General features: G+C 39.9%; 1 protein-coding gene across 2 annotated transcripts in view; it reads left to right on the top strand.

Annotated features, from left to right (window-relative positions):
- The window catches only part of HPCAL1 (hippocalcin like 1), a 106,856-nt gene that overhangs the window by 14,006 nt on the left and 79,848 nt on the right, over nt 1–13,002 (top strand). The window contains exon 1 of one of the 2 annotated variants that reach the window (XM_067544772.1): nt 3,530–3,570. The exons of the other annotated variant lie outside the window; for it this stretch is intronic. The gene's annotated coding sequence lies outside the window, so the exon portion shown is untranslated. Of the gene's footprint in view, nt 1–3,529; nt 3,571–13,002 lie in introns of those variants that run through there. 2 annotated transcript variants of the gene reach the window in all.

Genomic DNA, 13,002 nt, shown 5'->3' with positions numbered 1-13,002 from the left:
CTGCTGCTCAACCCCTCCATGAAGTACTGGCTCTGCTGTGTGTGTGCATGTGACAGCGGGTGGGGAACGAGCTGTGGAGTATTAACTGCTCCCTATGACATTATCATTGCATTTGGGCAGATTTCTGGATGGAAATGGACTTGGGATGAAAGCCCATGAGCAGGGTGGGGTAAACTAGCCACACCTTATCTCCCTTCCCTTCCTACCCCAAAGGTAGAATGTGTGGAGGACGAGGGGACGGACCCTGAGTGAGAACTTGGCTTCTCCCCTCCTATGGATTTCACATAGCATGTCAGGATTTACTGCAGGGAGTATGAACCCTTTATTGACTGCTTGATGCTGATCTTTTTATTACACTTGTATGCTCACATGGCCATATTGCCCAATAAGGCCATGACGTCTAGATTGTGGATGTAGCGATTTTAAGGGTGCTGTTTAAAAGAGGAGAGTTGGGGGAAATGTTGTGAGGGGGAGTTGGGCCAGCAGAGGGATCTGAAGGAGCAGGTGTCTGGCCAGCATGTATTGCATATATACAGTATGTCAGCTGCCCTGCCAGAGGAGCAGTGTGAGTGTAATGTAAATGCTTGGGTAGCAACATGCAAAGGAGTGGAGTACTGGGAGAAGAGAAGGAGGAGAGGGTAGAGGAGCTGTAGAACTGGCCAAGGAAAGTGGTCTTTTAAAAAGAAAAGGTTGGCACATGGTGGGAGAATTGCAGCCCTTTGATATCTGGGGTGTTCCTGACATGGCCGCAAAAATATAGAAGGGAGTACATAACTTTAAGGGCTTAGAATGCTTTTTTGCATTCAAGAAGAGCAATGTTTGGGATGCCAGCAGATCCCAATCAGAATAAGCTGCAAGTGAGCAAGCTTTGCTAGGTGAGAACGTAGAGTGGAGGCCATATCTACGTTTGAAGAAAGCTTGCTGGCATGTACAGCAAGATCAGCTAGTGAGAAGCTTGGCCACAAAGGTAACATCAATAACCATTCTGATTTGTCCTAGTACTGTTTGACTGTTCAAAACTGAACTTTCAAGATATGAGTAGGTGTCGTCTTAATGCCTACTTACTCCTATTGATTGAGAATATTATCAGCAAAGGAAAAATGAATGGATATTGGAGCGGTGCTGGGTGGAGCAGTAGCTGTTAATGAGGAAAAAAGAGCTGAGTATATTTCAAGATCCTTAATCATTTTTGAGAGGAGTATTCTATAAGAATAATGATCAAGATTAGAAATTAAGGACATATAGATGGAACAACTTCAGAGTACACAATAAAATCCTGCAGGTAACAAGAAGTGAGTGAACACAATCTATTGCAAATCCTAGCACCTTACAAAGGGATGCTTTAACCTCCTATATGCATACACAACACAATTTCAATTAATAATGTACACTGTGCTTAACCCTGGCTATGCTGAAAACCACACGACTGTCATGGGGTGTTCAGGGTTATTGATGGTATATATGGTCCATATTCAGGACATGCCTTCCTCCAAAGGTCAGGGCTGTCTATATAACTTACAAACAGCAGCTAGCGGTTTGTCTTCTGGTTTCCTTCTGATAGTTGACTCATTCTGAGGATAAGAACCTGCTGCTACTTTATGGCTGAAGGAGTTACTCTTTCAGCTCAAATGGCCGGGAATTCAGCTTTTGATGCTGAAGTCCTGGGGTTCCATCATTGCTGGTGTGGATGTGTTTGTCCATTGTGTGTTGCATTTAGATTTGGGCATTGATTCAGGCCCACTTCTAGTTACTGTAATGGTAGAATGCAGATTGCCCACCCATTCAGTGGAAAGATAGGATTACTAGTTAACTGGTGTTTTTTAATTTAAAGGGATCATTTGAATATGTTCAGGTTAAGGTGTGTGTGTCAGAGACAGACTTGGGAAGCATCTGTTGCATTCAGCCAGTTCTACATAGCAAGATGTGGTAGGAATCACATTATAGGGGCATTATGTTACTTTCTTCTTTCCTTCAGTCTGTCAATACAGCCTCTTATTAGGGATAACCCTAAAAATGATTCTGTAGAACCATCAAACTGATACCTTTACACTAGTAACAAGGAAAATGGTAGATTACTAGTCCAACCCTGTCTTGTCGAGCCTCAAAAATTATTGACCTATCTTCCTTTAATTCGGCCTTGTTAATTCAATTTTTGTCATAAGATGCTTCTGTTAATTCAATTATGCATCTCTTTTCATTGACAATAGATTTAATGGTTCATACTGATATACAGATTAACTTCAGCAGCGCAGCTAAACTAGGCTCTATAGGATTGGAGCCAAGACTTATAATTTTAGGAAACAATGTCCAGTACTTCTCCTGAAGACCCTCTGAAATTTAAAAATATATATCCCGTCCCACATGCGTTCACACGGACTGTGTATTCTAATCAAGGAGGAGGAAATAGCTTTTAATTTGAAGTCACTAATAAAGTGATCAAATACAGTATTCTGTAACTTACTGTAATAGTGTAAGCGGGGGAGGAAAGATAGTTCTGTGGCAAAAGCACGACTGAGAGTCAGAAGAGCTGTTTTGATTTCCTCCTCTGCCACTGACTTTGTGTCTTTGGGAAAGTAACTTAAGGCCTGATTTAACTCCCAATTGAAGTCATTCCATTGAGTTTAGTGGGGGCTAGATTGGGTTTATAAAGTTGCTGAGCCTCAAATTTCCTCATCTGAAAAATGGAAATAATAATACCTGCTCCCAGAAAGGTAATTAATTTAGCCTCACCACCTGTCTAAGGGTTTTATTCTGCCACCCGTCATTGTAGTATCTGAGCTTCTTCCATGTAAAATCAGTAGCAGTAGCAAAGTTCCTAGTGGACTTCCTAGAGTCTTTGACATTACTTCTTTTTCTGGATAAAAACTCTGTATTAATGTTTGTAAAAAGGTTTAGAATGCTTGACTGGCCGGCACTGCAAAGCTCCAAAGTAGTAGTATTGTCTGTTCTGACAATCAGTAGTATTGTCGGATTGTAAGAGACGCCATTTCTAACCTTTCATAACGTTATCATTTTCAGAAGCCTAAACCGGTGCCCACTTAGTTCGGTTTCCTTTCTCCTACTCCTAGATCTAGACAGATGATAATTGGGGGTTCAAGACCAGATACTTGGATTTTGGGATTTTTCTTTGAGCTAAAATTGACTCCTCTTTTTGAAGAATATATAACAGTATTAAGCAGGAAGGATAGTATAAGTTGACTTTGAAGGCCAGTAGAATTGATTATTCATGCACGATAGGGATTTCATCAGTATGTACGTTTCTCTTATCAATTTTCTGTATTTCAGGAGAAATAGCAGAATTTACATTTAGACTGTAAAGCTGGTATGTATTTGGAGTGACTACTAAATAAATACTCTCAGAATTTTCATACTAAGGGCCAGATTTTGATCTCGGTTACACACATGCCTCCCTGTTGACACAAAGGATTTGCACGGGGGTGACTGAAACCAGGATTTCTCACAAAGGTTGTGACTTGGTGGAAAACTCTGGGTAAAGTGTATACATCTTATGCTTTCTCCTTCAGGCAAGTGAACGCATCTGAGTTTCTCGGAAGAAATTCAAGCTAGGAGGTAAGTATTTTTTGGGATTCCCCTAGACCCCCAAATTTCTGCCCCACTCAGGGCACCAAATCATCTGAAAAAACCGCAAATGGAAGCCCCAAAGCTTGGCTTGCAGCAAGTATTAATCCTCTGCACTGAGCGAAGTTTGGGGTCACGCTTACGGGCAGGATGCCTTTTAATTGTTGAACTGAAGGACAGGTCTGGTCTTTTTACATCCGTGTGATAAGCTTTCATCTTCGCACCAGAATTAATTTCCTGAGAATTCAGTAATTAAGTTTTTAAGCTAATTTATCTCTAGTGGGGGAAATTTGTACAAATTAGATTGTATTTGGAGCTAATAGTCTATGCTGCCCCATGAGGGCAAAGCCCTCCTTTCCATTTCAAAGGACGACTTCCTTGAGAACATAACTAACCTATTTTAATTGGATAGAATGGAATTTTAAAGTTTGGAATAATTCACTTTTGCATCTGATTAATGTGACTTGTGTCTTCATAGCATAGTCATGTATGCCATATGTTTCTATGTAGTTAAAATGAGGTAAACGAAACATTTAAAATAGTCAGCAAATGTAAGGTTCCCACAGAAATGTTAATGTGACCACATTACGCACATGCAGAGCCAGCTCTTAAACTGGTGTGACTCAGTGTAGCTAGCAGTAGCAGATCTGGTCAATAGTAGTCTCTATTATTATTCCTGAATAAATGTGTAGGTATTGCTACTGCATTTCCCCTTTCAATGTTAAATTTTTCCCAGTAAGATTAACACAATTATATTACACATTAATTGCTCAGGAAGTTTATCCTTTAGTTTCATTTCCCCAGTGCACAGGATACAAGCTATTAAAGCAATGATAGATAGATTAAAAGGTTCAGATAGATTAAAAGGTTTGGGGCATTCAACTGCAGATAATTACTGAACCACCTCCCCTTCTGTGAAATAAATATATTTTAATTAGAGTATTTCATGAGTGTTCACGCAGCACAACTGAAATGCAGCCACCTCTCTTGCACAGCATGCTGCGCAATACTTTGTGTGTCCATGTTGGAGGGGGTGAATGTCTGCCAAGAACCCCTCCTGTTACTAAAGGTCCCTTAAATTTCTTCATGTGGAACAGATAGAACATCAATTAAGGTCTATCAAAAAGATGCCCACATGGTGCATGGCACCATAATTTTCTACATAGGACAAAGGATTGAGTCAGCACTGCTAGGATTTGAACTTGTGGCTTAAATCCAGGTAGACCATCTCCTATAGCTGAAACACATCTATAAAGATGAAATCATATGGGGTCAGATTATGAACTCCTATTGGTGGTATTTTTGTGACTGAGGGGGTTCATAGACCAGGCCCTCATCAGTGGCCCTCTGAGACACTGATAAATGAATCAAATTCTCTTCCTTGGGTGGGCTGGAAAATAAGATCGTTGACAAAACAGTGTATGTAAAGGTCAGGTAACTAATTTTTTTAAATCCACTTAAATCACACATCTGAATTTTTTTTCACCTGAAGTTTCAACTAATACCTATATAAACTAAGTGAAACATTAATTAACAAAAATCTTTCTTCAGTGTTGCATTTCATTGTACTTATGGTTTCCCCTGTATAGTCATTTTAGGGTAACATTTTCAAAAGCACTCCAGTCCCATGGACTTTCGGTGAGACTTGAGCTTGTCATTCTTGAAAACAGATTTTTCTGCGCTTGACATTTGTGCTGCTGGTGTAGTTAAAGCATTAAATCTCTCTTTCTCTCATGTTTTCAGAATAAAATAAAATACATCTGCATATTGCTATCTGTAACCTTACAATTTGATTAGACATATCAATAAATATCCAGTTAATAAGTACTGAGTTAATAAAATACATTCCAAATGATGCATATGTGATCTTGCAGCTTGAAATTTTTTAATCCTTACTTCAAACTCTTCCCAATTGCAGTTTTAGTGTTGGTAAATAGCTTTCTGAATAAAACTGGCAGTTTTGGAACTGTAATTTAATTGGCATTAATGGGGTGACGATTCTGTCATTATATGATGCTGTAGTTGTTCTTATAGAGTTTTCACAAGATTTAATCAGGTTGTACAAAAATGATTACATATACACCTCCAGAAATTAATTTTTGATGCTCAAAACATGACACACTTAATGTTTTTAAAATTGGGTCTTTCTGATTTAAATTATAAAGTCTTTTTAGAATCCTGTTTCTCCAAGTGACTTCAGGTTTCTCAGAGGCATGATATTTAGAATAGTTTTTCACTAAATCAGGTATAAACAGGAATGCAATAAGACTCTGATGTGGCCCTGCCAATATTTACTCTGTGTATGATTGCTTATTTCAGTGTAATAGTGTTTGCATGTCATTCATGCAGATGTCTCATAATGCACAGACATTGCAATGATGGCTAATATGTATATGATGGGGAGGAGAGGAGTGGTCAATAGACGAGGAGATGTGTAGGGAATTAGTAACCACCAGTGTGGGGAACCAACAGCTGCTGTGTTGATGAGGTGAATATCAAACTGAGTATTTAAAAAAAAAAAAAAAAAAAATTGGTGATCTGAGTAGCTGGTACAGAAGCAGCAGCAGAGGACCAACCTACTACAAAATAGATTGAGTTGGGGTCTGAGAGGAGGCCAAAACTGAGCGGAGGCAGGTGAGTGGCAGCAAGTGAACGTATTGGGAGAATGAGATCAGATATAGTATAGATTTGAGGGGCAAAGCCACGGAGGGTTTTGGAATCCAGGAGATGGAATTTGGGAGATTTTTAAGGATGAGGTGTGGGGATAGCAGTTGTATTTATTCTTGGCAGTGTTTTCGGCATTCTGAATAGACTGGAGACTTGGTCAGAGTGAGGTGGTTGAGGCCATAATCTTCCTGAATAAGTGGCTGAGAAAGGAGGGGGAGTGAGGTAGTGGTGGACATATGCTATTGTGGAGGTGATAATGGGCTGATCTAGTACGATGAGATCAGAAGGACAAAACACTGTAAACATAATAGAAAACAATTTTTGCTGGCAGATAAATAGGCTGCTTGGTTTAACAGGTCTCTTCCAGCACCAGAGTCTGTGGAGAAAGAGTTCAGGTTCAGCACTGAAACCTGAAGCCAGAACTAGCAAGTTCTTGATTTCAGAATGATTGAACTAGAAGTCCTAAAAGTGCTTGCGGAATCCACAGCAAGGGATGTTTATCCTGGCAATAAAATAACTTTCCTAAACACTTTCATCAAAAACTGAGCTGTCCTTTTCTTAAAGAGATGGTAAAGATGGCCCTGTAGCTTGAAAACTGTACCGAATGGGAGGGTGTATGAGGTACAGTATTAAGTTGACTTCTTACCAGTAAAAAAATCGCAGGACTGTCAGTGATAGTAATGGAAACTAAAGTCTTTTATCTACATCCCAGGGAGTGGTAGTGTCGAGTGACCAGGTATCCTGGTTGTACTGGAATTATCTTGAATTGCAGTCAGTGCTCCTGAATCTAGGGTTTTGGGTTTTTTTGGGGAAGTTGTGTGGAAGTGTTTTGCACCCCAACACTCAGTTTTATTAAAAACTATCCACTATACAGCCAGCCTACTCCTGCTGTATAGTCCCTGCTACACTAAACCTCTTTACCCATCTCCTCCTGGCCTGTAGTACAACTTGTTCCCCCTCTCTGCACAGCCCCATATTCTTTCTCTGCCTCTGCTCATTTTCCTCCCTTACAGCTGCCTTTTTATCCCAACTCCCTTGGACACTGTAGTTCTATACTCCTATAGTGTGGTGGAGTCAGAAAGGAGGAGGCAGTAGAAAAGCAAATACTTGAATGGTGCTAAACCATAAAGTGGGAGAAGAGGTGGAACCTGTTGGAAGGGGAGTGCCATTTATCCTTCCCGGTAGTAAGATGGCCGAACCCTAACATGCTTATCTAGCAGCCAAAACCCTCCTGAGGGTCTCTGAACCCTCATTCCCTACAAACATAACTCCCTAGCTTGAGGATTAAAATCCAGGTCACCCTATGCAATTCAACCCTTGACTCTTCTTCATGTTCCTGCTCCTTGACTTGGGAGGCTGGGGAACCTCTGGAGATGAGAAGGAAGATAGTTCCTTGCCCATTCAGTCCATGGCCTCCGAGTCTGCCAGTAGACGTATAGATATTAACATGGCCCCTTGTCCTTGAGAACTAGATTAATTTGTGCCTGTTTTCTCCCAAAGCATTAAAAGGTGGTGGGAGCACCTCTTTTAATGCCACCCACTCATTCACTGTCATGAACAATTTATTTCACCTTTACTCCATGGTCATGCCAGAACAAAGATGTATTCTACTCTTATTGCCAGACAACACCCCATGTATGCTTCATATTTTTTGTTTTAATGAATGATACTGCAGTATCAAATCCTGGGAACCTCTTGATCTTTTTCCAATACTGAAAAAGCTCTAAAAATTTGCAGTTTATTCAGGGATTGTTTTAAGGATAAATTCAATAACTCAGACACCACCTTGCTTGAAAATGTAAATATATGAATAGTATTGCTGAAAAACTTAATTATGGGCTAACATTTCAGAACTGAAAGAAGATTCTGAGCTTGGCATTATCTAACAGCCGTGCTTTTCTTCTGCACACACTGAACCTACTACACACACCTTCCTCCTTCCACATTTTGTGTGACTGCTGGTATAGAATAAGAAACAAAAAGAGAACTGTATCCTACTGCAAGTCTCTCATGTTGATTCACTCCTATACAAATGTTCATCCTTTAATAGTGTGGGATTACGAAGCATTATCATCCTCAGATTGACTCAGGGAGAGCTATTTTTGTTTAATCTGTATTAAGGTATCATTGTGCATCTCTGGACTTGGCAGCATAGAGGTAATAGGATTTACTATTTTTGTAAAAATCAGCATGGCTGTATAAATCCTGGCAGTACCAAGAACTGAAAAGATTAGTCATGAGCTCACTCTTTTTCCTTCAGTAGTGAATAGCTAAACTTTTGTTTTCAATAATGACTAAACTACGTTGGCCAGTTTTGGAATAGAATAGTTACACTTGGGTTGTGGCACAGCATTTTCTCATCACTGTGTATGATGGTGCATGAAAGAACAGGAGCCAGTCTTGTAACACTTAAATGCACATAGATAGTCCCATTGATTTTAAAGGGACTGCTTGCATGAGTAAAGATTGCTCACAGGAGGTAAGGGTGGTAGAATCAGTCCCATACTCTGTAACACATTACCTTTGCAGAGATGATCAGCTAAAACCTCCTGGAATCATTTTTGTGACTTTTTCTTTTAAAAATGTGGATATGGAGAGGAGAAAGGACTATGATAGTCTGAATGTCTCTCATTCCATGTTAATACCTGGCCGTATTATCCAGTTGTGGGCATCTACTCCTAGAACTGTATATAGTAGAGGTTTTATGCATCTGTATGTTTATGGAGTTGCCTGACTAACTCAGACAAACAAGGCTCAACTCTGATAGCAAAATATAAAGTGTGGTGGTGCATGTTTAAGGACCAGATCAAATCATGCTGAAGTCCTTTGGAGTTTTTTTTTCTTGACTCCAGTGGGTTTGGATCAGGTCCTAAATTTCTTGATGATAACCTCCATAATGTTTAGATGCTCTTCACTGTTATCACCATATAATAGCATGTATCTTGATTAAAAATAAATGTATGCCCTGTAGCTGAGGTCTGCCCTGCTTGGGAAGAACAGTAAGAGCTGTTTACATATAGTATGTCAGATTGACTTTGATGGTCTGACAATATTCCTATGGGCAGAACTGACTGCTGACTTCCACAGTTTCTTGATGTGACTGAGCTGTCACATGAAACGATATGGAACTTTCAGATTTCAAAAGAATGCAATTGTAGTTATTAGTGCAAAGAAAAGAGACCCAGACAAAGGTTAGGTATGAACTGTGGCTGAAATTTTTAGATTTAAGCAATTTAAAGCTAGTTACCAAAATAAATACATTTTTAAAAAAAGTTGCTTATTTTGAAAATGGCGTCAGTAAAGTCAACAGGTGCTGCTGGGATATTACCTTAACATAAGAATGGCTGTGCTGGGTCAGACCAGTGGTCTGTCTAGCCCAGTGTCCAGTCGTCTGACAGTAGCCAGTGCCAGATGCTTCAGAGGGAGCATGTCTTGGCCAATCAGGCCACATTTGTTTGAAAGATTTGACCTAACGATTTCCTCAGAAGCTGTTAGGACTAGAGCTGGTCGAAAATTTTCTATCTGAAAATGCAGTTATCTAAATGTAAATGTAGTTTCCTGCTAGCTTGCCGTTTGGTGGCATGTTGGGCAGCCAAGAGCCTGGAAGCACTGGCTCCAGGTTCCTAGGTTCCTCTGCACCTCGCTTGGTGGGATGCTGTAGAACAGGGCTTCCAAGCTCTTGGGCTTTTAGCTCCTCAGCAGCCTGGTCTCAGGGTTCCGGGGCCTGGAGCTATGGGTGCAGCCTGCCGTGTGGACTGCCCCTGAGTTGGGAACTCCTGGGCTTCCAGAATTTGTGGCTTCAGGGCAGTCTGCCAGGTGGACTGCCCTGGAGTTGCGGACCCTAGGGATTTCCCTCTTTGGAGAACTCCAGAATTTGGGGTGTGAGTGTCTCAAATTGGAATGAAACCAAATTTTGAAATATTAAAATCCTCCATGAAACAGAATTCCCTTTCTCTACTCAACTCTCATCAGGAGCGCTGGCCAAAGTATCTAACCTCGGGTGCCTGAATTCAGACATCTAAACTGTATATTTAGACACCTAGCTTTCAACATTTGAGTTGAAAAATTTTGTCCACTAGGTTTAAAGTCTTTAAGCAAATACGATTCAGTCAAATTTGGCCTACAATATGCTGTGTTTGTAAAGGCAAGTATTTACAAAGCCTCATGCCATTTGAAATGGTTGTCTTATTACTGTTTTTATCTTCTAGTCTTAATATTCTAAAAAGGGGATAGTTTGCATTTAGTTTGATTTCATAGCACAAGTTCCACTTTAGACAATATAAATTATTACAGTCCTAACAGATGGAGCATTCCAGAGCGAGAGGTCAGTCTGTGAAACAGAATGGTTCCATTATACAGTGTTTACATGATAATGAAATCAATAGATTATGAAGATGCAGTAATGTTACTTTCCATAGTAGTGTTGCAAACAGCTTCCTTTATAAAGCCCTATTTTAATCCCACTCTCTAATAACCATGAGTTTGTTGAGCAAGATGCAGGAGTCTCTGGATGAAATCTATGGCTTTTGTTATGCAGGAGGTCAGGTTAGATCATAAATTGCCCCTTTTGGCTTTTCAAATCTATGAATAACTGTGATTTGGAAAGCGTGTTGGGTCTGAAAGTTGCCAGACTTGGACTGAAGGCAAAATATTTCTGCATGGTCTGAAGAAACTTCATCAGCGTTTTTGAAGTACAGGTTCAAAAATATAATTACCCCAATCTGAAATTTTGACCCTTGTCTAATGATTCTTTATCACCCTATAGAAAAGTAAGTCTTGTTTCTACCCCTTACATACTTTTAATAAAGTTAAATCTCCTTGAAAACTCATGCACTGATTGTATTTGAAGAAAACAGAGGCCTAATTACAAAGTTAACAGTTTGTTAATTTTACAAGTTTTTCTAGCATTCTGCTGCAGAATTGGAGTCCAGTCGCTTCATCACTTTTTGACTAGCCACTGGCTTGCATTTTCTATGCTACTTTCTCCCTCCTCCGAAAACTAAGATTCTCGTTTACATTCATAGTTGGGTACAAAGGTCTGCTCTCTTTTAATAAGAGGCTCATGTGAGCTGCTGAAGGCCCAGTCCAGTTAGTGGTTATTCAAGGTGGTTGTGCTTTGGCAAAAAATGCATGTCTTTACACTGGATAAGAAAGTGTGCAGTTTATGTTCCCAGTGTAAAACTTAGAGTCCTGTCTAGTCGTTTCCTTGCTCATAAGTACTTGGGTTTTTTAAACTATGTGACAGGTAAGTATATTCTTGTAACTTAGCAGCTTAAGACCTGGTCTGTATTTGAAAGTTGTACCACTAGAACTATTGTGGTTTTGGGTGTGATTATTCATTTACTTGCTTATTTTATTTAAATAGTTTTATCAGTACAAGCCCTAGTGTGGATTAGTGCTACTGGTATAAAAATGCCTTACACCAGTACAGTTATTTCCTTTACTGTGAAGGAATAGCTAAACTGGTACAAGCACCGTTATACCTGTATAACTGCATTCACTCTTGGGCAGTGTTGTAGTGCTTTAACAATGCTAGTATAATTAAAGTGGTGCAGCTTTCTAGTGTAAACAAGGCCTTAATTGGTTCTTGGAAACTATTGTTTTTTTTGGGGGGGAGCTATGTCCCTTCTTTCTTAGGCGCAAAACAGGGAAACCTTACAAAGGAAAAACAAAATCCTTTCTCAGTCCTTGAGTCATATAGGATGAAACAGTAGGGTTGGAGGTTTGGAAGTGGGTTAGAATAAGGTTCTTATGCAGAGTTCCCACTTTGTTGGAACAAGACACAACATTTATCCCCAGCATGATTAAAGCATGACCTGTAATGTAGGTGTTCCCGGTCCCTTTAAAGGCCTGGCTTGATATAGACAGACTCTTGCATGGCCAGGTGCAATACAGGGCATATTATGCATGCTTTGCCTGTGCAGAAGATAGGCAGGTATGGCAATTAAATATCTGAATAAAGCCTAAGATTTACCTTAAAGGCAAGCTGAAATCTGAGAGAGGTGAGTTAATGATGAAAATACTAGCAGACCCTTGAGTATAATGATGTTGCTGGAGGCTTCCATAAAACCAGGGCTTAGTGATGACAGTTATAATGCATGGCAGTGGGAGAACGAGGAACTGCAGTCATTAAGCAAAAATGGACTTTTAAACTAATGGTAGCCACCTAAACAGTTTTGCAATAAAATAATTTCCAGAGGCTATTATTTTTCAAATTATACAGGGGCCCTTTGGCTTCTTAAAAATTGGAAAATACTCTGTTGTGATTCTATTGCTTTTTACATTCAAAGGTCAAACTATCAATCTCTCTATAGGTTTTAAGGTAGGGCTTTTAGTGAAAAGAGAATGAACAGCAACGTTTCCAAAATAGTTCACTTCTTATCCCATTTTCTGTACCGAAGTGGATTTCTAACTCAGAACTTTAGTAGCTTCTTTTCTTATTCCATCCCTACTATCCAGTACATTAATAAGGTGCTTCAGTGCAGGGGCTAAGGGTTTTCTACCGCCATACCCCACAGAAGATGATACTGAAGTTGCAGTCAGAAACTGCTTAATGTCTTTCCCGTTAAATGTTGTAAGTAATTTTACTTCCATCCTGCAGTCTGGGAAAGCAACATCTGACCTGTCTATTACCCACTGGAGCCATCCTTCCAGATCGGAAGGTGGTGAGGTGTGTTGCTTCTTCCCTAGTGTCAAAGAGATCCCGAGGGGCACAGCCAATTAGTTAAAAAGGCGTCTCGAGACAGTTGACCAAAT

Source organism: Emydura macquarii, unplaced genomic scaffold, assembly GCF_026122565.2.
Source record: "Emydura macquarii macquarii isolate MOO-44397 ecotype Brisbane River unplaced genomic scaffold, CSIRO-AGI_Emac_v2 contig_1027, whole genome shotgun sequence".
NCBI lineage: Eukaryota > Metazoa > Chordata > Testudines > Chelidae > Emydura > Emydura macquarii.
Note: the sequence above shows the minus strand (reverse complement) of the source record. Positions and strands in the feature narration are given on the sequence as shown.